The following is a 25,703-nucleotide window of genomic DNA, read 5'->3' on the forward strand; positions in this document are numbered from 1 at the left end:
TAGAAGCCAATCTTTCAGCGCAGGAGCTTCTGATTTATAAACGAGGCTGCTGAGCCATAGAGTCATTCCTTCCAATGCTCAAGACCTTTTGTGCAATTACTTTACCCATGTGTTTACTTCTTCACCCTTTTATGCAACCCCAAGCAACTCAGATACAGGGTACGCAGGTCACAAGTTCCTCTGCAGTTTTCCTACTGCCCTCCCAAATTCGTAAAATAAAAATGTTTATGGAGAATAAACATAGAAAGAAAAATATATCCATATTGTTTGAATCTGTTTTTTTATTTTTCCTTTTGGTTAAGACGTACCTTAGTGTAACTTTTTAATAAGGGACAAAAATGGAAATTAATTTTATATTTCTCATTATTACTTATTTTAGATATATGAATAACAATTGTTGAACCGTTCTCTTATTGGGAGTGTCACCCAATAGCTGTGAGTTTGACACACAGTGTGTGGACCTTTCACAGCAGTACTTTTACCAGATGTTTGATTTGCTTTCATTCCCACAGCTAGCAGTGAGGGATACAGTAAGATGCAATGTTATTAAACTGGCTTTTGCTTGAACTCTACAAGTGTAATTGAAATGGGAATATTTTTTAGGACTTGACTCTAAGAAAAGCTTTGTTTCCCCTGAGTAGCAGGTAAGAATTTAGCGTGAGCTCTATACCTGATGTTTACCTCTTTGTTTTGGTCATTGGGAGATGCAGTTACCTTGAGTTACTGTAATTAGTCAGGATCTTACTAGATACATTTATTCACAGTAACTTAATCCTTGGCTTCATTTGCTATTATACTCTTTTATCTGCTAAGGTTTTAATTTATTTAACATGACATCTACTGTTAGGGTCTGAATTGTGTCCCCTCAAAATTCACATGTTGACATCTTCACCATCAAGGTGACTGTATTGCTGGGGCCTCTAAAGAGATCATTAACAAAGGGAAGTCATGAGGGTGGGGCGCTAACCCCATAGGACTGGTGTCCTTGTAAGAAGAGGAAGAGAAACCAGAGAGCTGTCTCTGTGCACCTGCAAGTGAGCACACAGTGAGAAGGTGAGCTACTGTAAGCGTGGAAGAGATGTGAAACCAACCTTGCGGGCACCTTGATCGTGAACTTCCAGCCTCCGAAACTGTAAGAAAATAAATTTCCACTGTTTAATCCACCCAATCTCTGGTATTCTGTTATGGCACTCAAAGAAGCTAAAATCCCTATCATAATCTTTTTTTTTTTTTTTAAGCACTCAAACAAACCTTCAAGATAGAGAAGAGAAACTGCATGATGTAAACCATGCAGCCATTCCTTCTTTCCCGGTCTTCTTAGAGATATTGGTTTATTGCTACAACCCTCTCAGAGTGGTTGTTGTGAGTGCGACATACTTTAGAGACATTTGCCTGTGCCATTCCACCTCATGTGCAGAAGTACTCTCTCCCCTTTAACCAAATCTTCCTCCTTTTTCTGTTGTGTGGGTCAGCAGAGGGGGGTGAATTTACTTATTCAAATAATAAAATCTCAGTCCATGTTAATCCATTCTCATGTCTTATAAATGCTGCAGACTTAGATGTCAGTGGCTTTCCGGGCTCTCCCTCCCTGGTCTAATAAAAGCTCTTCCATAAGGGCCAGGGATGGACTCTGTTTTTAGTGGTTTCCTGGCTCCTGCTCACTTATTTAGAAGCAAAGATGAGATGAGAACATGCACATGAGGCTACATCTGGTATTTTATAGAGCACCTAAAATCAAACACATCTTGCCACTTCCTTCTGAAGCAACATAAATTCTCCCAAATAATCCAGAGACATAAAAAAAAAGTCATATGCACTTTGCTGTGAAAACCTTGTTACTAATTCTTATGAATGAATAAGCATGACCTTATTATGCCAAGAGACCATTTGTCCCTTGGTGCCTTGAGATACCATTATAAAGGTCTCTACATTGAGTAATAATAGATGACATCCCCCCAAACGTCATCTCTCTAATGAATAGACAATTCCACTGACCAAGAGAGATGAGAGGACATGTATAGTTCCTCTCACCACAATTATTGATACAAACTGAATCACTCCTAAGAAGTAAAGGTGACAGTTACAAAACTGACTTCATAACACTGTGCTATCAACTTCCAACATTTATAACATAAAGTTTGTATCCAAGTAGCTTGCTATGTTAAGAGTGCTTGGTTGATTGACTGCCATTTGTCTTAGGTGCCATAATAAAATACCATAGGTTCGGTGGCTTAAATAATAAGCATTTATTTCTGGAGTCTGGGGAGTTCAAGATCAAGGAGCTAGTAGATTCAGTGTGTTTGGTGAGAGCCCTCTTTCTGGTTTGCAGACAGCTGCCTTCTTGCTGTGTCCTTACATGACAGAGAGTGTCATCATCTATCTCATAGCTCTTCTTACAAGGGCACTATTCCCATTTATGAGACCACCAAACTAATGACCTAATTACCTCCCAAAAGTCCTACTTCCAAATACTATTGCACTGGGGAATTTGGGGGGAACACAGATACTCAGTCCATAGCACTGTTTTGAAAAAATAATGAGGCAAAGCACTACTGTTGGAAGGGTTTCCTTGAAGTTGAGAGGGAGCCATCACTTACCCCAAACACTTTCATCTAGCTTGAGTTGTGTGGAAATGTTGGCCTTGCCTTTTTAAAAGAATATTTGAAACTCTCACAAAGTGACCTAAAAGGTCAAACTTTTGATCAGATGATAAGGTGAGAACTTCTAGTGAGACATGGCCAAAAGTGCACTCGGTGGATGTTATTGTAGCCGGAAAGTCCCAGAGAGCTAATAGCTGTCAACAGTTGCAAAGATTTCAAAGGCCACTCTTCCTACTGCTTTTAATTCTAGACTTTTAAGAGCCACAAACTTTTCAAAATGGATACATTCTGAAGTGAGCCCTCAGGCACTCTCTGTGAGCTTACCAGCTATTCTTGAAAGACGCATAGATGTTAAGAGCTGGAAAATTGACTCTTTGGCTTTGGTAACTGGAAAAGGATGAAAATTTTCTACCAAACCATGGAAAGAAGCATGTGATCTTGATTTAACTCAGGAAAATGAGACCCAAGACCCTCATTTTTCCTTGCAGCTAAGATTCACTTCAATTTTACCTCAATTACTTTCTGTTCAAGTAATAAATGAGTCTCTTGGATAAAAAAATTCTGACTCTATAAAATAAAGACCCAATATGTGTGTAAGTGAACACATACATATTTGTGTGTGTGTACATCTAGTCATCTATTTATGTGGAGATGTATATCTATCTATTCACATTTACTTATTTTTTAACATTTTTCTCACATAAAATGGAATCGTTTCTGTTTTTATTTCTAGGACACAATGCTTATACATTACAGAACTTCAAGAATATGAGTGTGTCAAAGGATACCATCTTCAGTCATGCATACTAACTGGTATATCCCTTGGTATTAATACTCTCTTTGAAATTGTTAGTTGGCTATGGTGACCTATTTCAACTAAAATTGGGTGCAGATCAGAAGAGATGAATGGAAGCAGGATGCAACTAACATTCATTTCTTATCTTTCATGCTCTAGATATATGGATTAGATTTGTGAAAATAACAAGTCTGAAGGTATCCTACTGATACCCTTAAATAGAGTGTGAATTAAATGTTATATAGCTCATGGTGACAATTTCTTAGCTAATCATATATTTCAAGTTAACTCTCTCTAAATGGTTTTGATTGCTTTTTCATCAAGAAAAAAATATCATACAACCCAAATATATGTATACACTTGGAAATATATCATATACATTACATGATATGAAAAAACAGACATTTAAAAATTATTACATCAAGATGAAATAAAATGATATAATTTGTATTATGCTTAACAATATACAAAAGCATTTTGCTGTCATTAAAATATAGTATTAGCAATTACATTCATCTGAATAGTACTATCTCCCCTGTAGTAACAGCATTGACTTTTCATTGGCTTCTCATAATACATTTTATTTCTGGCTCATATTAAAGTCCAATGTCAGTATGCTTTCTGGGCGATTTTCTCTCATGTAACTTAAGGCTGAGTTCATATTGCAACACAGCCACATGTGGACCCTCCACAGTCATTTTATTATTTTTTAAAATATTTTATTTATTTGAGAGAGAGAGAAAGAGCACAAGTGGCAGAGAGAAAAGGAGAAGCAGGCTCCCCACTGAGCAGGGAGCCAGACCTGGGGCTCAATCCCAGGATCCGAAGACCCCAGGATCATGACCTGAGCCGAAGGCAGACACATAACTGACTGAGCCACCCAGGTGCCCCTCCAAAGTCACTTTTAAAAAGAAAAGTAAAGGGGCACCTGGGTGGCTCAGTGATTGAACATCTGCCTTTGCTTCAGGTGATGATCATGGGGTCATGAGATAGAGTCCCACATCAGGTTCACCACAGGGAGCCTGCTTCTCCCTCTGCCTATGCCTCTGCCTCTCTCTGTGTCTCATAAATAAATAAATAAATAAATAAATAAATAAATAAATAAATAAATAAATTTTTTTTTTTTTAAAGAGAGAAGTAAAGTCTAAAAGATTCAACACAGAATTTTAAGGGCCAGTCTCAGAAGTTAGTGCAAGACTCTTCAACTTATATATCATTTCAGAACTGGATTTAAGGGCTTGTGATTGCTGAAAAAGTTAGTTCATAAGGATGTATAGATTTGAACAGGAGGAGAGAATTGGATTGTTCTATGAGCCTTAAAACTCTTTTGCCTGACAAGGGTATACATTTTGCCTTCTGACCCCATTGTTGTCTATTACTTCCTGCAGACATTTCTGTGCAACAGGCAAAGTAACTGGTTCTCTAATGATTTCAGGTTTCGGCTAGTAAAGAATCTCAAAAATGTTTCCTTTGTTATTAATTTGACCTTGAGAGAAATTTTGAAAAGTGCTTAGTTTAGTTCCAAACATCTTAAAGCATTGTTAGAAAAATCGAAGGGCTATATCTTAGTAATGATGGCATCATGCCGTTATTGACTTAAAAACGATCAAGTCACAATATGCCCTCAAGAGGAGCTTCATAATTAATTAAAATTGACTCAAATCTATATTGGTATAGTCTCCCTAATAATTTTAAATATTCAGGTTAACATTTTTATTTTAAGGTGTGGGAGATAAAATTCTTATCCTAGTAGAATGGGTTCGCTTCTTTGTCCATGTTCTTGGATACTGCTGTGCTTACGATTGTTGATACATCTTCAATTTCCAGTTTCTTAATAGGAATATTTTAAGCCACTTACAAATTTCATTTGCATTAGAGTTTTTAAAACTATTTTTATATAATTTATAAATGCACTCAAGTAGGTAAAAGTAAACTATAAATTATTGCAATACATGAGAAAAGAGAAAAATGGAAGTTCCACTGCCAATCCCTCCACATTTTGAGACTTCTTCTCTTCCCTCTAGACATTTCTTGAGTAGTATGTGACCATCTGCTGGTGGCCTGAGTGAGACCTCTATTGTCCATCTATGTTTTAAATATTTGTAAAATACTGGACTTATGTTTACAAATAAATACAACCAGAAGTTCTAGTATTTTCTTCCTTCAACCCAATGGAACATCTTAAGCATTCCCCGAAGGTACATGTCCCACATTTGAAGACACTCTTTAGGAACCTACAGATGATAAGAGTTTTTAGGATAGGTTAATCCTAAAAGTTCTAGGGAGAAAATAAAACTATTTGGTTTTGCCTTCCTATTAATTTTATTTTTCTAGGTTAGTACTATTTTCTTTTTGTTTATCATAATCTCTCAGTGTTTACATTTTTCTAAACTCTTCATCTGACTCTGCATATTATATTAGTCTAGGTGAATTATTTTTATGTGAAAAGTTCAGAGGTGGGAGTGAGAAGCATGGAGACTTCACCATGGGCCAGCAAGGCTAACTCTGCCCACGTACTAAAATCAAGGTTGCTTCAGCTTTTGACAACCATACACTGGCAAATTTACATAAGAAACAGAAGAAGCCCCGTATTTTAATGTCCACCCAGTTTTTTGTTAAAAAATAAGAAGTAATTAGGGGCTTTCTTTTTCAACATTCCTCTCGCTATTCAGGGTCTTTACTGGTTCCATACAAATTTTAGGATTATTTGTTCCAGCTCTGTGAAAATTGTCAATGTTATTTTGATAGGGATTGCATCGAATGTGTAGATTGCTCTGGGTAGCATGAGCCTGGAATGTTTTTCCATCTTTTTATGTCTTCCTCAATTTCTTTCATGAGTGTTTTGTAGTTTTTAGTGTACAGAGTCTTTACGTCATTGGTTAGGTTTATCCCGAGGCATCTTACAGTTTTTGGTGCAATTGTAAATGGGATTGATTCCTTAATTTCTCTTTCTTCTGTCTCATTGTTAGTGTATAGAAATGCAACAGATTTCCGTGCATTGACTTGATATCCTGCTGCCTTGCTAAATTCCTTTATGAGTTCTAGCAATTTTGAGGTGGAGTCTTTTGGATTTTCTACATAAAGTATCATGTCATCTGTAAAGAGTGAGAGTTTGACTTTTTTTTTTTTTTTTGACAATTTGAACGCATTTTTGTTGTTGTCTGATTGCTGAGGCTAGGACTTCTAGTACTATGCTGAACAACCATGGTGAGAATGGCATACCTGTCATGTTCCTGACCTTAGGAGAAAAGCTCTCAGTTTTCCCCATTGAGAATGATATTCACCGTGAGCTTTTTGTATGTGGCTTTTATGTATTGAGGTATGTTTCCTCTATCCCTACATTATGGAGAGTTTTAATCAAGAAAGGATGCTGTACTTTGTCAAATGCTTTTTCTGCATCAACTGAAAGGATCATATGGTTTACATGGATCATATGGTTTATTAATATGATTTATTACACTGGTTGATTTGTGAATGTTGAACCACCTTTGCAGCCCAGGAATAAATTCCACTTGGTTGTGGTGAATAATCTTTTTAATAGACTGTTGGATCCTACTGGCTAGTATCTTGGTGATAATTTTTGCATCCATGTTCATCAGGAATATTGGTCTGTAAATCTCCTTTTTGTAGAGGTCCTTGTCTTGTTTTGGGATCAAGGTAATGTTGGTCTCATAGAATGAGTTTGTTAGTTTTCCTTCCATTTCTACTTTTTGAAACAACTTCAGAAGAAAAGGTATTAGTTCTTCTTTAAATCTTTGGTAGAATTCCCCTGGGAAGCGTTCCAGCACTTGACTCTTGTTTGTTGGGAGATTTTTTATTACTGCTTCAATTTCCTTGCTGGTTATGGGTCTGTTCAAGTTTTCTATTTCTTCCTCTTCCAGTTTTGGCAGTTTATAAGTTTCTAGGAATACATCCATTTCTTTCAGATTGCCTAATTTGTTGGCATATAGTTGCTCATAATATGTTCTTAAACTGTATCTCCTTGTGTTAGTTGTGACCTCACCTCCTTTTCCCCAAAGATACAAATGTAATGATCCAAAGGGGCACATGTACCCCAGTGTTTATAGAGCAATGTCCACAATAGCCAAACTATAAAAAGAGACAAGATATCCATCAATAGATGAAGATAGATAAAGAAGATGTGGTATGTATAAACAATGGAATATTACTCAGCTATCACAAAGAAAAAAATATTTACCATTTACAATGACATGGATGGAACTGGAGGTGTTATGCTGAAAAAATAAGTGATTCAGAGAAAGATCATTATCATATGGTTTCACTCATATGTGGCATATGTGAAACAGCACAGAGGATCATAGGGGAAGGGGGAAATTGAATGAGAAGTCATCAGGGAGACAAACCATGAAAAACTCTTAGCTATAGGAAACAAACTGAGGGTTACTGGAAAGGAGGTGAGTGGGGGGAAGGGGTAATTGGATGATGGGTATTAAGGAAGGCACATAATGTGATTAGCACTGGGTGTTATACACAACTGATAAATTATTGAGTTCTACATCTGAAACTAATGATGTACTATCTGTTGGCTAATTTAATTTAAATTTAAAAAGTGAAAGATAAGTAATTAGAGGCACCTGGGTGACTCAGTCAGCTAAGCATTGGACTCTTCATTTTTGGCTCAGGTCATGATCTCAGGGTCCTAGGATCCAGCCCTTCATCAAGGGGGCATTTAGCTCAGCTAGAAGTATGCTTGAGATTCTTTCCCATTGCCCTTCCCCTCTACTTGAGCACACTCTCTCAAATAAATAAATCTTTTTTAAAAAGTAATCATAATTCATGTATACAGGGAATTTCCTAAATTTACATGCAATTTTACAATATTTGGAGTAAAAAGTTTTTATATATACTAAATATACCAAACACATTGTAGCAATAAAGATGGGTCTCTGAAGTTGGACTTTTTGCGTTTGAATACTGGTCATGCTACTTAATATGTGAACAATTTTGTCAATTTAATGTCCTCAAATTTCTATCTCATAAATTTATTTGAAGTTTAAATAATACACAAGCTTGAATACAATGCCCAGCAGACAATGTGTATCCAATATATAGTTTTATTATTATACTGATATATAGTACTAGTATCTATGACTACTGCCACTGAATAGTGTAGGGATAAATATGTATGCATGTGTGTGTGTATGTAACCTTCACAAAATTTCATTCTATTTTAAAATACTTAAGTTTCTCAATTCATCCTTAGGTCATAGATACTAAAATCCTCTAATTTACAGCATGACCATTGTCTCTTTTGTGCTACATAAATCTAAGGGTAAGAGTATGGATGTCAGAAAGCTCTTAAAAGACTCTGGTAAGCCCCTAGAGCATTTTTTAATACTATTGTTTATTTATGTATTTATATATTTGTTTTAATTTTTTACCATACTCTCCTATTATTATTATTATTATTATTATTATTGATCCATTAATAAAGCATTTCTGGATTTTAGTGTGGAATATGAAAGCAAATGCAAGAACAACAAAAAATTGTCCTGTTTGTATCACAGTCTGGCCCATGACTCAAGGTCGGTATTGAAGCCAACAAAGAAAAGAAAAATAAGCCAAGGACTGAATTCATATTTGGACTGTTGCATTCTGGGTGTGTCATGGGGCTTCACAACCTTTTAGGTTAGATTACTTACTCTGTGCTCATTTCCCCATGCTCCGTGTGTTTTTCAGGAAGAGCTTCCAATGAAAAAGGCACTGGTCCATACCAGCTGCAAAGAGTTTGTTTATAGTGATCAATTTAAATGAGCAAACAGTGATTGAACACCTATCATATGACAAAATCTGTGCTGAGTGGTAGGGCACAAAGCAAGGAACCAAATACCAGGTCTGCTTTTCGAAGGTTCACACTACAGTGGAAGAAAGAGGAAGAGGAGAGGCAGAAAGGGAGGGAAGGAAGGAGGAAGGGAGACAGGGAGGGATGTCCCGGAGGACTTCCACAAACATAAGCACTAAACAGAAGAACAAACAAATTGCAATTGAAGAGGGGATATGAGCTAAATTGTTTAAATAGTCCAAAGAAGATAGGAATCCTTTCTTGAACCCACCTATAAACTAAATTTCCTACTTGATTTTGAAATAGTAGAGGGACATCCAGGTCTCCATCTCTTCCTTTTATTTCAAAATTAAAATTATTTTTTTTTAATTCCTGAAGATGTGATGCTACAAGCAGAGACTGATTATCCTTGCTGAGTTTATAGTATAATCTCGCTACTTTAAACGAGCCGATCTCATCACATCCATGGTGTTAATAAAGCCAGAGTTCATCTAGTCTCCCCTAGCCCTTGCAACTTAAAGCAGAGAGAGGTGGCTACTAAGGGGGTCTTCTTGGCAGCAAGTCAAGAGTTACTTTGGGAAAGGATGGATTAGGGGCAGGATCTGGCAAGGCTGTCCAGGCAGAGCAGGCAGGAAGTCGTGGAGATATGCACTTACATTCTTAATGTATAGATGAGAAAATAGAGACGGGAGATGCACTGCTCAGGTTCATGTGGCTAGAAAGCTCTAAACTGGGACTTGAACCATGTTGGTCTTACCACCAAGAAGCCTCTCCTTATTGCTACTATATCATAAGCATCTCCTTGCCATGATTACAACCCTTGCAGTAGGAAAAAGTCTTTTTGGACATTGAATTGCAAATAATCTATTATTCTATGTAAAGCATGTCCTTACAGATGCTAGTTTATTATAATCAATTATTAGAAATGAGCAATAAGAATGAGAAAGGAGAAGTAGAATTTGATCTGTTAGGAAGAGAGATATAGAATCCCTAATTTAAAGCCTTTTAAAAGATTTATTTATTTATTTATTCATGAGAGACACAGAGAGAGAGAGAGAGAGGCAGAGACACAGGCAGAGGGAGAAGCAGGCTCCATGCAGGGAGCCCCATGAAGGACTCCATGCCAGGACTCCGGGATCACACCCCAAGCCAAAGGCAGATGTTCAATTGCTGAGCCACCCAGGTGCCCCTAGAATCTTCTGATTTAAAAGATTGAAGCTCATCAAGTTCTGCCTCCTTAATCATTGACAAAGTTCAGAGAAGGTGATGTGACCTACCCTAATTCTCAGCTACCTACAAGCAAAGCTCTTAGAATCTGTATCTCCTGATATCTAATCTAACAATCTGTCAGCACAGATTCTTCCCCAGGGCCAGTCTGGTACAGCCACATTAGAACTGGCAATATTTCGATCTTTCTTCAGCCTTCTCTTGCCTGGATAGGTCTGTGCTTCTAGGAGCAAGTAAGACCCTATGCTGCAGACTCATCTTCCCCCTACATCTACAATTACTTAGGAGCAAGGTATAGAGGCAAGTATTTTAGAACAGTTTTCCAAGAAAACTTTTTTGTGCTACATGTCATTCCAGGGATCTGATTGTTTTAGGTGAGCCCAGAGAAGCACAACATATTGCTTAGGAGCAAAGTATTTGACACCACATCAGGGTTTGAGTCCTGGGTCAGTCCCTCACTACCTATCCACTTTTGGGCAAATTGTCATCTCTGTGCCTCAGATTTCTTATATCTGGAGTAAGGAGAATAATGATATGTCACAGAGTTATGGACATTGAAAGAGGTACTATATGGAAATATATATTGCATGTATTGGGATGTTGTTCTTTGATTGTTATCGATTGCATCTCTTTATTCTATTGATGGGCAGTTAAGCTGTTTCCAGTTTGGGGCTATAATAAGTAAAGTCACTATGAAGGTTTGTACAGGTCTTTTTGTGAATATTTATTTTCACTTTTCTCGACTAAGACTTAGGAGTAGAATGTCTGTGTCATGAGGTAGGTGTGTACTTCACACTAATAGAAAGAGTCAGATTTTTTTCCCAAAGTGCTTGTACTATTTTATATTCCACCAACAATTTGTGAGAGTCCAGGTGGCTTTGTTCATTTTATCTATTAAACATGGTTATTTTTCATTGATTTATGCTGTCGTCTTTATAACTTCCCTCATTCCTCTTATTTTGGAGGAATGTTCTCTTTTTTTCCTACCTTCTTAAGGTGTGATCTTAGGTCTTCAATTTAATTCTTTTTTATTCCTTTTTACTGGAAGCATGTAAAGACATCCATTTCTTTCTGAGCACTGCTTTAGCTATATCCCTCAAATTTTGATACCTGTTTGCATTATTGTTTATTTAAAACTATTTTCTCATTTCTCTTTTTAAAAAACTTACATTCTGGAGAATTTTTGACTTACAGAAAAATCGAGAAGATGATACAGAGAATCCCATGTACCCCACACTCTGTTTTGCCACTATCAACATCTATATTAGTTGGTAAATTTGGTACAATTAAGGAACTATTTTTGGTATTAACTAACGTCAATACTTTATTCACATCTCCTTAGTTTTTGCATAATGCTTTTCTTTCTGTTCCAAATATGATTAACATTTAATTATCATATCTTCCTGGGATCCTATTGGCTGTGATGGTTTCTCAGACTTTCCTTGTTTTGAGAACCTTGACAGTTCTGAGGAGTACAGGTCAGGTATTTCGTAAAATGTTTCTCAGATGGGATTTGTCTGATATTTTCCTCATGATTAGACTGGAGTTATATATATATGATTTCTTTTTTGGTAGTAGGTTTTTAGTAAGTATGCTTATATTAGCCATATGTTTGGGATTATTTCCTAGATGTGTTATTATTAATAACTTCTAATTTAATTTCATGTGTAAAGAAAGCATGCCATTAATTTTTTTTAATTGAGACTCAAACTATGGCCCCACATGGTACTAGTTTTGAAGTATCATTTGGAAGCATATTTTTTTAACATCTTGACGAGTATACCTTGAGCAAGTGGGAAAGAAAGGTGTATTTGACAGTTAATTGAGTTTATTCTTGCATAATTGTCAGGGCACCAATTAATGTTGTTCATCTTATCTCTATCTTTTCTAATATCTTTTTTTTCTTAAAGATATTATTTATTTATTTGAGAGAGAGAACACAAGCAGCGGGAGCAGCAGAGGGAAAGGGAGAAGCAGTTTTCTTGCTGAGCGGGGATGCGGGTCCTGGGATCATGACCTGAGCCAAAGGCATGTGCTTAAGTGACTGAGCCACGCAAACACTCCTCTAATTTCTGTTTTTGTTCCTTTATCCTCTCAATTGTTGATAAAAGGGTAATCAAATATTTATGATTATAGGATTGTTTATTCCCTCTTTCTTTCTGTCAGTGTTGAAATTTTGGTATTAAATACACCCATTTATGGACTCTGTTTAATTGGCTTTATCATCATTATAGGATGTCTATATTTAATTTGGTAATACTCTTTGCCTTAAAATTTCTGACATCGGATAAAATAATTCTTGCTTTCTTATGCTTACTGTTTGCATGTCCGCTTACTTTCTTAATTCCTACTCGTGTCCTTTTTATGTAAGTTGTATCTCTGATAGCATAGACAGTGTATAGCTGGGACCTAGAGTTGTATGCACTGCGACAACCCTTGCCCTTTAATATGAAGAATATTTTAAAATTTTACGTGGCAGGATTATGGGCCACAAGGAAGCACAGAATTACTAACTTTTAATTTCAAAAGACTGAGTTGAGGTTTTTTCAGTCTTCAGGTTAAAATTTCCATGACCCAAATAAAGTAAATAGAAGGGTAACAAGCAGATGAGAAGAATTTAACATTTTGAGATGCTATCAAGCTCCCTGAGAGTTTGGCAACATTTGTCCCCAGGGCCAATAATATTTAGAGCAGTTGTATTATTGCAGAGAAACTTCCTGGATTATCCACTTCTCATTGTACAACCTTGAGCAAGTTGCTTTATCTCTCCGACCTTTAATTTTTCTGCCTGGAAAAATCTCAAATTTCTTGGATTGTTGAATTCTTAGCTGAAATGGTACTTTGCTGAAGAGACCTGTCACCATCCCACGATCGAAGTTCATCCCTATGTTACTTTTCATAATATTATCTATCATGGTACTAATCATGATTTGCAATTATAAGTTATTTATGTGTTAACTTTTTAAATGTCTTACTCTTCAAATAGGCTATAATATATGTAATGATATGTTTAATGAACATTGTTAATCTCTCTGTATTTATACAGCTAGTACCCTGACATAACAACAATAATCATTTGTTGTGTATTTATCATGTGCCAGATATTTCTCTGGTTACTTATATGCAATTTTCATAGCAATCTTAGGAGGCAGATATAATTATTTTCATTTGTATTTCACAAGTGAGGAAAACAACATAGGTAAAATCCAAAATTCTAAGTAATTTGCCTCAAAATTAGAAATGTAACATTCTGTGTCAACTATACTAAAATACTTTTTAAAAGTTTAAAGGGATAAAAGCTTGAGTAAGGTATGGATCATTCGGCTCAAAAATGTTATAAGAAATTCTTAGGAATATTCTATAGTGACTCATAGGGATGTGTTAAGTTCCCAGATAGCATTTTTAAATGTTTAACAAAAGTCTAAAATTCAATAATTTGAGCTTGTGCTAAATAATATACACAAAATCATTTCTCTGTTTAATTCTCTGAGCAATGCCAGGACACAGAAGCTGTTGTAATTCTATCTAACGATGAAGTAGTAAATGGCTGGACCTAAGTCATACAACTAATTTGTTTAAACGCCTATTTTCATCATTGATCTTTCCTTCAAAATTTGTGAAAGGATGAAATAAAGAAGGGTTGTAAAAGTTCCTTGTGAAGTGTAGAACAACTTCTGGTGGAGAGTTCTGATGGGATAGTGTCATACATCGTCTATGGTAGTGGAAGATATCACCTCAGTGCTTCATGCTTCTTAATATCACAGTCCTTGCCATGAGACTTTGCAATGCCTTCCACTGAGTCAAAGTCTACTTAACCACACCTCTATCTGAGCTTGCCTTGATGACTTGTTTGTCCAATGAGACAATCAACAATATGACACAAATAAAGGCTTGAAAATCATTTGTTTATCGGGACTTTCTCCTCGCTGCTCTTGGGAATCCTGCAACCATCACCATGTGAATAGATCTGGGTGAGGCTCTCGGATAATGAGAGACATGTGGCCTGTCACCCCACTGACAGTGAACCAACAACCAGACTTGTGAGTAATGCCATCCTGACCACCCAGCCCCAGCTGAGCTGCTAAGTGGGCCCAGACTAGAATTGCTGATCCAACTCACAGAATTGTCAGGAATAATAAATTTTGTTGTGCAAGCCAAAATGTTTTGGGGTAATAATTACCCAGCAACGATTAACTGGCACAATTCCCACCTTTGGTCTCTGTATTATATACTCTCTGGGTTTGCACCACTAGGTGCCTACTCCGCATAGTGGTTGTGGTGGTGGAGAAGGAGGTGGTATAGTGAAAAAAAGATAAGCAATTGAGATAAGTGTGCCCCATATTATGTAATAATCTGATTTACTTTTATTTAGAATGAGAGAAATATGAATTCAACTGAAGCTAAATACATTATATCCTTAATTCAAATAATCATGTGGTAGATAAAATATTTTTGTTGATTGTATTTTACTAAAAAGGATATTATAAAAGATCTTCTTTTTCTATTATTCAAATACACTAGCTGGCTTATTTTGTAAGACATCTTGGAAAGAAAATGAATTAATCTTCATTCTAAACTTACTCAACAATGTTCGCCACATTGGACGAATGGATGTTAAGGAGCACTTCTGCAATGTTCCCTTCAGAGCATTTTGTTTAATCCTCTTCTAATCATAAGACATCTTCTATAAATGCAAATATTTGTTGTTACTTCAAACTATAGACAGAATCTATTTAATATATGGCAAACATTGCCAGGATAATTGTGGTAAGCTCACAAATTCAAACGTATGGTTGACTGTCATCAATCAAAAATAAATTGATTATTTTTTATCATAAAGCAAACAGAATTCCATTTAAAATATACAATACTTTATTTAAGATTTTATTTATTTATTCATGAGAGACACACAGAGAGAGGCAGAGACATAGGTAGAGGGAGAAGCAGGCTCCCTGCAGGAAGCCTGATGCAGGACTCGATCCCAGGACCCCGGGATCATAACCTGAGCCAAAGGCAGATGCTCAACTGCTGAGCCACCCAGGCATCCCTAAAATATAGAATACTTAATGATTTATATTTGTCATTTCATGAGAAAGCTCATTCAGACACCAAATGCCAGGGTTCTTTCTTCTTGGACAACTCAATCCAGTCTTTTGTCTTTGGCCAAATAGCTTATGCCAGGCACATGGAAAGAACACAGGGTTCAGATTCCAAAAAATTCTGTTTGATTTTTTTAGTATTATAATTAAGAAGCCATGTTTTGTGGGACCTAATTAGACTACTTAATATATTTGCAAATAAACTCTCTTATCTCTGAAATAGCTTATATTTATTGAATATTTACTACGTGCCAGGCACTGGACAATATGCTTTCTATGGGCTATCTCATTAATTCTCACAGAAACCCTTTGAGGTAGGCTTTTCATTATTTTCATTTTACCTACAAGGAAATTAAGGTTTGGAGAGTTTAAGTAATTTGTTTAAAGTGATAAAGACTGTGATTTGTACAGTCAGAGTTCTAGACGATTCTGACTGCAGAGCTCAAAACTATAATTACTCTGCCATAACATTGTCTCCCCATGTTACCTCCATCTCAGTTCTTTTGGGAATTTTGCTCCTTTTCAATATAAAAGCGTTAAAATAAGGATAAAATGAGAATGCATATGTAAGAGTTTATGTACTTTCAAGTTTAGTGCTTTCAAGCACTATACATATTAATATTCATTCGACAAATAATTATAAGCAGCTACTATCCAAGTAACAATTGCCAGACTGGATTTCAACCAACCCAGTGTATGGATACAGAAAGTTACTCCAAGGAGTGTGTGTGAAAAGTCAGAATTGTCCTCCCTGACACCAGTACCCAAAAGTTCACAATGTACCCCAAATATTTTTGCTGCCTTTAATAACTCTGTTGATCATCTGTGAATGTATATAAATATTTTTGAATTTAAATGTGTATCTTCATTCCCTACCTCTGGGGTAACAAGTTCCATATGTTTATTCTCAACTCAGTTGTTCTTTAGTTTGTTTCTTAAAGTCTCTCAAATTTCAAAGGATGTTTCTAGTATTCTGAGATCTCATGAATGAGTTACAGCCAACTTATTTAAATCTGTCGTGATTGTATAGATTTCAATTATATCTTACTCGGTCTTTGTTTTCCCATCTTCCCAATCCGAAGAGTCATAATATTTTTGAAACTCCTTTTAGAAACATTAGGTGTTGTCTCTGTGATGCCAAACATCTGGCTGAAAATGGAATAAAGCAGAGAAACATCAGGATATATTCACATATCCAGCTGTTTGGCATTAGGTAACTAAGTTTCTAGTTCTCATTCAGATATGTAGAGTCAGGGACGATATGGCCATATCTTCCTTCCTCTAAGGGTTACTAACTGGTGCAAGAGAGGAAAAGGGTTTAGGAATGATAAATCAGGGTGTCATGGTGTCAACACATCCAAAGAGGCGATTGAATTCAATTTCTGTTCTCTGGCTTTGAAACAATAAGATGATTTTCCTCTAGTGACTTGCAATGGCAGAGAACTGAAAATGAATTCCAAGAAGGAAGCCTCCAAGAGTGTTTAGTAACTAGATGGGGCTTTGTTGCCATTGTGGTAAGCTTTAAAGTTAGGACATCCTGTGGTTTGGTAGGGATTAGAAAAAGTGACCAGGAAGAGCTATTAGGGAAGTGTTCTTGAAAACCCTTTTCTCAAACGATTCCATAATTGTGTAACTTGTATATAGTTGCAGTACTTTCATAGTGTACTGCACAAGACATCTTACATGATAAATTACCTACAACATTTGGATAATGGAAGGCAAGGGCCATTTAATATTACATACAATGAGCAAAGTATTGCAGTTTCTAATTAAGTGCCCAAGTCTGTTGTACAATGAACTATTTGTTGAACTTTTAAAATATAATTTGGAACCTTTGAGTAAATGACTTACGGCCATGTGGCAAAAACAGAGACATTTATGCTGGGACACATGGATTGCATTATCTTTTCTGAGGCTTGCTTGCTCTTCCACAGACTGGGTGAGACTACCTGGTATAGCCAGGAAGCAGGAATGCAGGTGATTCGGCAGGAGGGATCCCGCTTTACCTTAGCTGGCAGAAAGCCAAAGGTCATTCTGGAAGAAATCCTTAGATTGGTTATTGCCTGGGAGGTGGTACCTTCTGATTTTGAAATGTTAGTGACATCAAGGACAAAAAAATCCCAGTAGGGCCCAAGGAACTGTGTAATAGTTTAAGAAGGGTTCCTTAGGTCATGTTGTGCATATTTCAGTTTTAGGGAGAAACTGAAAACCTTCCTCGCACATGGATATGTAATTTAAGGACCAGAGAGCATATGCCAGAGTGTTCATTCATATATTTTGATCCCTTTAATAGTTAATAGTCTTAAGCTATTTGAAGTTCCCATTTACTTGGAATTGGCCAGAAACAGTCAGTTCTAAGAAAAAAAAAATGTCTTAGAGAACCACCAAGAGGCTCAAGAGGCTTTTTGGACATCAAACCTCTTTACAAACATTTTGATGAGTCAAGTGTAAACAAATCAGATAGATAGAAGCCAATTTTTTCTCAACAAACATGAACTTAATAACAAGGGAATGAGGATTGGGAGGGAGAAAGAAAAGGTGGGAAGGTCTTGGGAAAACTTGTTCTGAGCTTTGATGATCACACAGTGTTATACAAAGATTTTTTGATACATGAACACCACCAGAGCTGGATTCACTCAACACTGCTGTTGTTCCAGCAGGAAATCTGGTGATAATATCTGGTTCAGTTGCTAGTTAGCATTTGCCCAAACTGACTCTGAAAAAAAACCCTCCATGATGTCACAGTTCTGCATAGTAATTGATAGTACCAGTATTTGAGGATGCCTTTTTTTGAGAATTAGAATACTTCTTTGAAATTCAGGAAGTATGAGCAAGAATATCAGAAAAGACTTCTTGTAGAAGAGGATGCTTAAAATGAATTCTAAAGGATAAGAAAGAATTTACCCATTCATAGAAATATAGTCAAGTTAATAGGAAAACAGCTTCACAGAGTATGATAAAAGTGAAGGGCATTTTCAGAAAACTATAAAGAGTCTGGATTCCTAGAATGTCAAATGGGAAGAGGTGGAAGGGGATGAGATGGGAAGGGAAGCAGAGCTCTGATCATGACAATATTTTGAGGGTAATGATTAACCTTAAGAGGTTATAATGAAGAATAGGAATGGTCATATTAAACCTGGTACTGGTTGCAATGTATAAAAATAGATTAGATGGAGCTAAGACTATAATTGTGTAAAAGATTTGAGCGACGTTGCAGTATTTCAGGAAGGAGCATTAGAAGATTTCAAAAGTGGCCGTGGAAATAGAGATAAATAGAAGTATGGGAAAATAAATAAAGAGAACCCCTTTCTCTAGTTAGAATATTAAGAGTTAGCAAACATGGAGAAGTAGTGGAGAGCCCTCAGATAAGCACAGATGCTGGAGCACGGATTTTGGGTTCAGAAACCTGGGTTCAAATTCCACCTCCAAAACTTGCAAGAACTTTTTTTTTTTTTTTACTGAGGTTAAATAATTTATTACCATTGCTAAGATGAACACATATACTTGATACTCAATTTTATGCAGAACTTAAAAAAATAGTTTTAATACAGTATCAAAATTTGCACAAGTGCTTTGTCAAAAGACCAGTATTCTTTGTATTAGCTTCTGTAGTCTCTACTGCAGGCACAAAAACTTGTTTTAAATATCTTCAGAGTATAGGAATACAACAATTTAAGGATGAAAACTTTTCTACAAGAGAAAATTCACTTAGTTTCCCCATCTGTCAAATGGGAATAAAATAATATCTAACCCAAAGGGTTGTTACATGAGACTTAATTGAGTTAATATGTAAAGCGTATAAGGATTGTTTCGCAGAGTTAGCATTATATGTTATACATTATTAGTGCTACATACAGGTATTGCTGCAAGCCCTTAAAATATATTTTCTTGGTTAACCTTTAAAATAAACACATGCAATGTGAATGGCTTTCTTAGTTTTCAGATGAAGATACTGCAACTTGAAGGATTTACATAACTTTTCCGTAGTTACAGAGCCAGTAAGTGATAAAGATAAAGATGTAAGTCCAGAGCTTCATGCTCTTAACATTTTGTTATGACTTTTGTGAAAATTCAAGCCTCCTTGCCTCTGAAGAAGAAACTCAGAAAGATATAGATACCTCCTCTCCTGTTTGTGTCCAAAAGAGAATGCATGCAGCAGCATGCACTCTTCATGGGAGGTGGCGGTGATATAGCAGAAAGTAGGAAGTTCAAATTTAGGACACCTGGTTTAAATATCAACTCCCTAATTTATGATTATCGCTTTGAGAAATTTCTTCATCTGGGTGTGGTTGAAGATGGAAGATAATCAAGCTGGAGAAAGCCCTTTATAAATGATAACATGCCAGATAAGCATTAGTCACTGATGGTCCCTTTAAAAAGAGTAAAATAATAGTCATCTATGATCATGACTCCGTTTTGCAAAACCACCAAAGCAAGTCATAAACAAAAATCATCCCTCTTCAATATTTTTAATTCTATATATTCAGAAAAAAATATCTGTCAACTTCCATTGACCATAAACTTGAAAAGGTAATTCACTGCTGCTTTTTCCTTCCTTCCAGTCAGCTCTACTTCAGCGTGACTCAAACATTATTCTAAATTATTTATGGCAGAAATGAATGCTCCTTCCACACAGGAGGGGAAAGGAGTGAAACCAACAGAGAACAGTTCAGAATTTCCTAAACTAAGATCTTTTGTTCTCTGGAGATCCTTGAGCACATTCCCAGGGGTCCATGAGAATTTTTAATTTGGGAATTTCATATCAATGGCAATCTAAAAATATGTACAGAAGCATATTTTTGACCATCTGATGGCAACCTCACAACCAAGAATTGTCCCTAAATTCAATAGTGTTTTTGTTTTGAGTTTGTTGTACCCAAGTAGCTCTACTTCATCCTGAACTAAAGTGAAAAAAAAAAAAAATGGAGGCAGAATCACTATGTAAATGGTACATTTCTGCCAAATGAAGGCCAAATGACATCATGTTATGGTTTCACAGTAGTTGGAATGGAGAAGAGTGGCGGAAAAAATGACTGATCTCACAGCCCACAGATGTATGGGCATGATGGCTGCAAAAGAACTTGAACCTTAACAGTGAGTACCATGTTCCTTTGTGAGTGGTTTTAATTTCAAGAAAACAACATCCATCACATTAAATAAATGTTACTAAATTGAGTTTGACTGGGTTGCAACTTTTGTTTGCATGTAATTAGTAAATGTGTTTAAATTTTATAGTTTAAATGATTTATAGGCATAAGAAGTTACATCTAGGTTTAGAATTACATATATTTTAGCAATATTATAACAAAAATAATTTAAATCAACATTGATATTAACCAGAACTCTTGCTTCTTTCAGAAGGAGTCTATCCATTACTTAAATTTGAGAAACACAAATCATGGAAAAGAACACAGGTTTTGGAATTATATAGAATTGGGTTCAAGACTTAATTCTTGAGATGCCTGGATGGCTCAGCAGTTGAACATCTGCCTTTGGCTCAGGGCATGATCCCAGATTCCGGGGATCAAGTCCTGCATTGAGCTCCCTGTGAGGAGCCTGCTTCTCCCTCTGCCTGTGTCTCTGCCTCTCTCTCTCTTTCTGTCTCTCATGATTAGATAAATAAAATCTTTAAAAAATAAAATAAGGCTCAATTCTTCTACTCTCTGGCTGTGTCATCTTAGGGGAGTTGCTTGACTTTTCTAAACTTTAGCTTCTTCCTTTCTAAAATGTGTTTGTTCTAATAATCACAAACACTAACTCAGTTCTTCCTATGTGTCAGAAATGCTGAAAGCACTGAACCTACTCTTACTGTTAAAATAATCCTATGAAGTATATACTAATATTATTTGTATTCGCAGGTGAGGAAAATGAGATGTAGAAAAATTAAGCAATGTGTACAAAATCACACAGCTATTAGAACAAGGATCTGGATCATCTGACTCTAGAGCTGAAGCTTAACCCCTTTGTTACACTGCCTTTGCAATAGCCACCATAGTTTGTTACATAAATTTATGTTATGTATATTTATATGCAGCTTTCCAGGATTAATTTCTGATCTCTGTCCTCACACAATACAAGTTCCATGATTGCCCCTCCCAAAACTGGTAGAAGCACATTTGGGGAAAAGCTGAGAATAGTTCCAAAGAAAATCCCTACTAGTGTCACAATGAAGTCTAATTCCTTCTCAGTATCTACTAAATGTCAGGCACTGGGCCTAGCAATTTGCATGGTTACCTCATTCAAATATTAAACAACATGGTTAAGAAAAATTAATTTCATTTAGAAAGGAAACTTTTTAAATGCTGAGTAATATTCCACTTAATGTATATAAGACATTCTTTTTTCTTAAGATGTTATTTATTTATTCATGAGAGACACAGAGAGAGGGGCAGAAACACAGACAGAGGGAGAAGCAGACTCCCTATGGGAAGCCTGATGTGAGATTCAATCCCAGGACTCTGGGATCACACCCTGAGTCAAATACAGCTGCTCAACCACTGAGCCACCCAGGTGCTCCCACATTCCTTAATGAATTCATTCATAAATAGACATTTAGGTTGATTCCATGTCTTAGTAAATATGAATAGTGATGCAGTGAATATGGGAGTTCAGATACCTTTCAGGATCCTGTTTCCACCTCCTTAAGATACATATCCAGAAGTGAGATTGATAGACAATATGAAAATCTTGCCATTTTCAACTGCATGGATGAGCATGGAAGTCATAATGCTAAGTGAAATAAGCCAGACACAGAAAGACAAATGCTACATGATACCACTGACATAAAAAAAATCTAAAATAGTCACATGGGCGACTCATAGAAGCAAAGAGTAGAATGGTAGTAGCCAAGGACCGTGGGGAAGTCAAAATGAGGAGCTGTTGCTCAGAGAGTACAAAATTTCAGTTATGCAAGATGAATGAGTTCTGCATGCTGATAGATAACTATACTATACTGTAAGTAGTTGACCCTTGAAAAATGTGGAGATCAGGGGCACCAACACTCTCCTACAATCGAAAATCTGTATATAACTTTTGACCCCTTAAAAACTTAACTACTGGGGATCCCTGGGTGGCACAGCGGTTTAGCACCTGCCTTTGGCCCAGGGCGCGATCCTGGAGACCCGGGATCGAATCCCACGTCTGGCTCCTGGTGCATGGAGCCTGCTTCTCCCTCTGCCTGTGTCTCTGCCTCTCTCTCTCTCTCTCTCTCTCTGTGACTATCATAAATAAATAAAAATTAAAAAAAAAAACTTAACTACTAATAACTTACCATTGGCCAAAAGCCTTATCAGTAACATAAATACTTGATTGACACATACTTTGTTTATTATATGTATTATACTGTATTCTTACAATAAAGCGAGCTAGGGAAATGTTATTAAGAAAATCAAAATGAAGAAAAAATACATTTAGAATATTGTGTGTGTGTGTATTTATTGAAAAAAAAAATCTGCCTGTAGGTGCCCAGGTAGACCAGAGACTGTGGAGGAAGCTGGCCTGGCCCTAGGCTGGTGGCCCGGATCTGCAGCATCAGGCCCAGGGCAGACCCACAGGAGGTAATGGTGGCTGAGAGGCATAGTACATAGAGCTGCTCCTCATGTGGAGGTGTACCCCCAGTCAGTGGCCAGCGGCAGCTGCTAACACACATCAGTGCCTGGGCTCTGGAAGCTTCAGGCTGCAGTACCACCAGGGGAAGGGTCCTTGCCACCCTAGGAAGTGCCCAAGGCCAGCAGCCCTGAGAACTTGGATTTTCTCTTGGAATTGCTCACTGGACCACTCCATCCTGTGCATAGCCCTGCCTGGTCCTGCCCTGAAGCTTGCTAAAAGCTTTGGCTGGCCTCCGCAGGTACTCAGAGGACAGCAGGTAAGATCTCTGGGCCAGTCACCTTTTATTCAATCTTGTGAAAACTCAGGCAGGCAGTTATAAATAAATGCTTTGTGGCTTTTACTGTCAACTCTAAAAAATAAAATAAAATCCACATATAAGTGAATCTCTGAAATTCAAACCCACGTTATGCAAAGATCAACTGTATGTATGTGTATACATATATATATATAGAGAGAGAGAGAGAGAGAGAGACAGAGACAGAGAGAGAGAGACAGAGAGACCAAGAGAGACAGAAAAAGATTTATTACTAAGGATTGCTCATGCAACTATAGAGACAGGTAAGTCCAGACCCAGGCAAACTATTACTATATGTGAGTATAGGTTTAGGAGCCTGAGAACCAAGAAAGCCAATGCTTAAATTCTGGTCTGAGTATGAGCCCGAGTGTTAGCTCTTATGACTTGAGTTACAAGAGAAGACTCATGTCCTCAGGTTGAACACAGTTAAACAAAGAGAGAAAACTCTTTCTTACTCATCTCTTTTCTTCTTTCAGGCCTTCAGTGAATTGGATGAGGCCTACCCATTTTTTTTTTTATTGGAGTTCAATTTGCCAACATATAGCATAACACCCAGTGCTCATCCCATCAAGTGCCCCCCTCAGTGCCCGTCACCCAGTCACCCCCATCCCCCACCCACCTCCCTTTCCACAACCCCTTGTTCATTTCCCAGAATTAGGAGTCTCTCATGTTCTGTCTCCCTCTCTGATATTTCCCACTCATTTTCTCTCCTTTCCCCTTTATTCCCTTTCACTATTTTTTATATTCCTCAAATGAATGAGACTATATAATGTTTGTCCTCCTCCGATTGATTTATTTCACTCAGCATAATACCCTCCAGTTCCATCCACATTGAAGCAAATGGTGGGTATTTGTCATTTCTAATGGCTGAGGAATATTTTGAGAGTAAAACTGACTCAAATGTTCATCTCGTCCAGAAACACCTTCACAAATATATACAAAATAAGGTTTAAGCAAATATCTGGGCACTTCATGGCTCACTTGAATTGACACATAAAAATAGCCATCACAGTAATCCTTAAGACGGCTGATTTATACATTGACAAACTTCATTCATGTAGTTATTCCCTCAGTGAATCAACAAATGTCTACTGGCCTCCATGTGCTAGGCACTATAACAAGCTGAATATTCAAAGGTAAATAAATATCATCCTATCCTCAAGACTGCAAAATCTGTTGGTCACATTGATATGTAACTATTGCCTATGATATAATATAATATAAAAATTGTCCTCAGAAAGTATTCCATGATCCTTAATAATTGAAACCTGTAGTATTTCATTAGTATGTTTAAAATATAGAGGTTTTACACTTTATAAATGGAAGCCAAGCTCAAGCCACATCTTTATAGGGAAAGTCTTGAAATCCCAGGGTAAAAGCATGGATTAACTTCTGTGAGTTTTGGTTCTCCCCATTGGAGTTTTCCACTGGGTGTATCCCACAAAGCATGTATCTTCAGTTATGCCCCACTCTATACGTTCAGAGGAATTGGAAATTGGAGGAGTGAGGGTAAGGTTCCTATTCAGTTTCTCTACAAGCGTCTTTGATGCAGTGGGACTAGGAGGTGGAGGCAGTACAGAAGGGGCTCATTCATCCAGCCAACCAATAAAACAAAAATACCTCCCTCATGTATAGAGTACTAAGCACTACAGGGATTAGTCAAATTGTATTCAGCCATGAATTTGGAATTAAAATCTAGTGTAAAATGGGTGGGGATAGATAGAGACAAAGGATGGAGTAGACCACTTAACATGTCTTTCCTGAGAAGTGAACTTTTTTTTTAGGAGGGGAGCTCAGACTAAAAATTTGTCTTATGTACCCCTCATCCCTTTGCAGCCCTTAGCATGGTGGTATTTGGAAAGAAAAATTATTAAGTTATGAAAAAACATGGTTGAGAGGTAATTAGGTGGAGCAGGTAAGAACTTGAGCTCTGGATTCAGAGAGATGCGAATGGGAACCCAGTTTTGCTACTGAATAGCTGTGACACCTTGGGGAGGTATTTAATTCCTTGAGGTTAATTACTCCATCTGTAATATGGGAATGAGGATCATATTTAATTTTTAGGGATGACGCAAATATTACATATGCTAAAACCTGGGGGGTTACTGAACCAGAGGACCCACTTGAGTAGTTTGCTTTTATCACATGAATTAAACTAAGTCTAAATAGATGTCTTTCTTTTTTATAGTGCTTGGCACAATGTAAACACTCAGTGAGTGTTACTAACTGCTCGTGACAATTGTTGGTGATTTAAAAATTATTACTGCTTTTTAAA

The sequence above is a fragment of the Canis lupus genome, chromosome 13 (assembly GCF_003254725.2).
Source record: "Canis lupus dingo isolate Sandy chromosome 13, ASM325472v2, whole genome shotgun sequence".
NCBI lineage: Eukaryota > Metazoa > Chordata > Mammalia > Carnivora > Canidae > Canis > Canis lupus.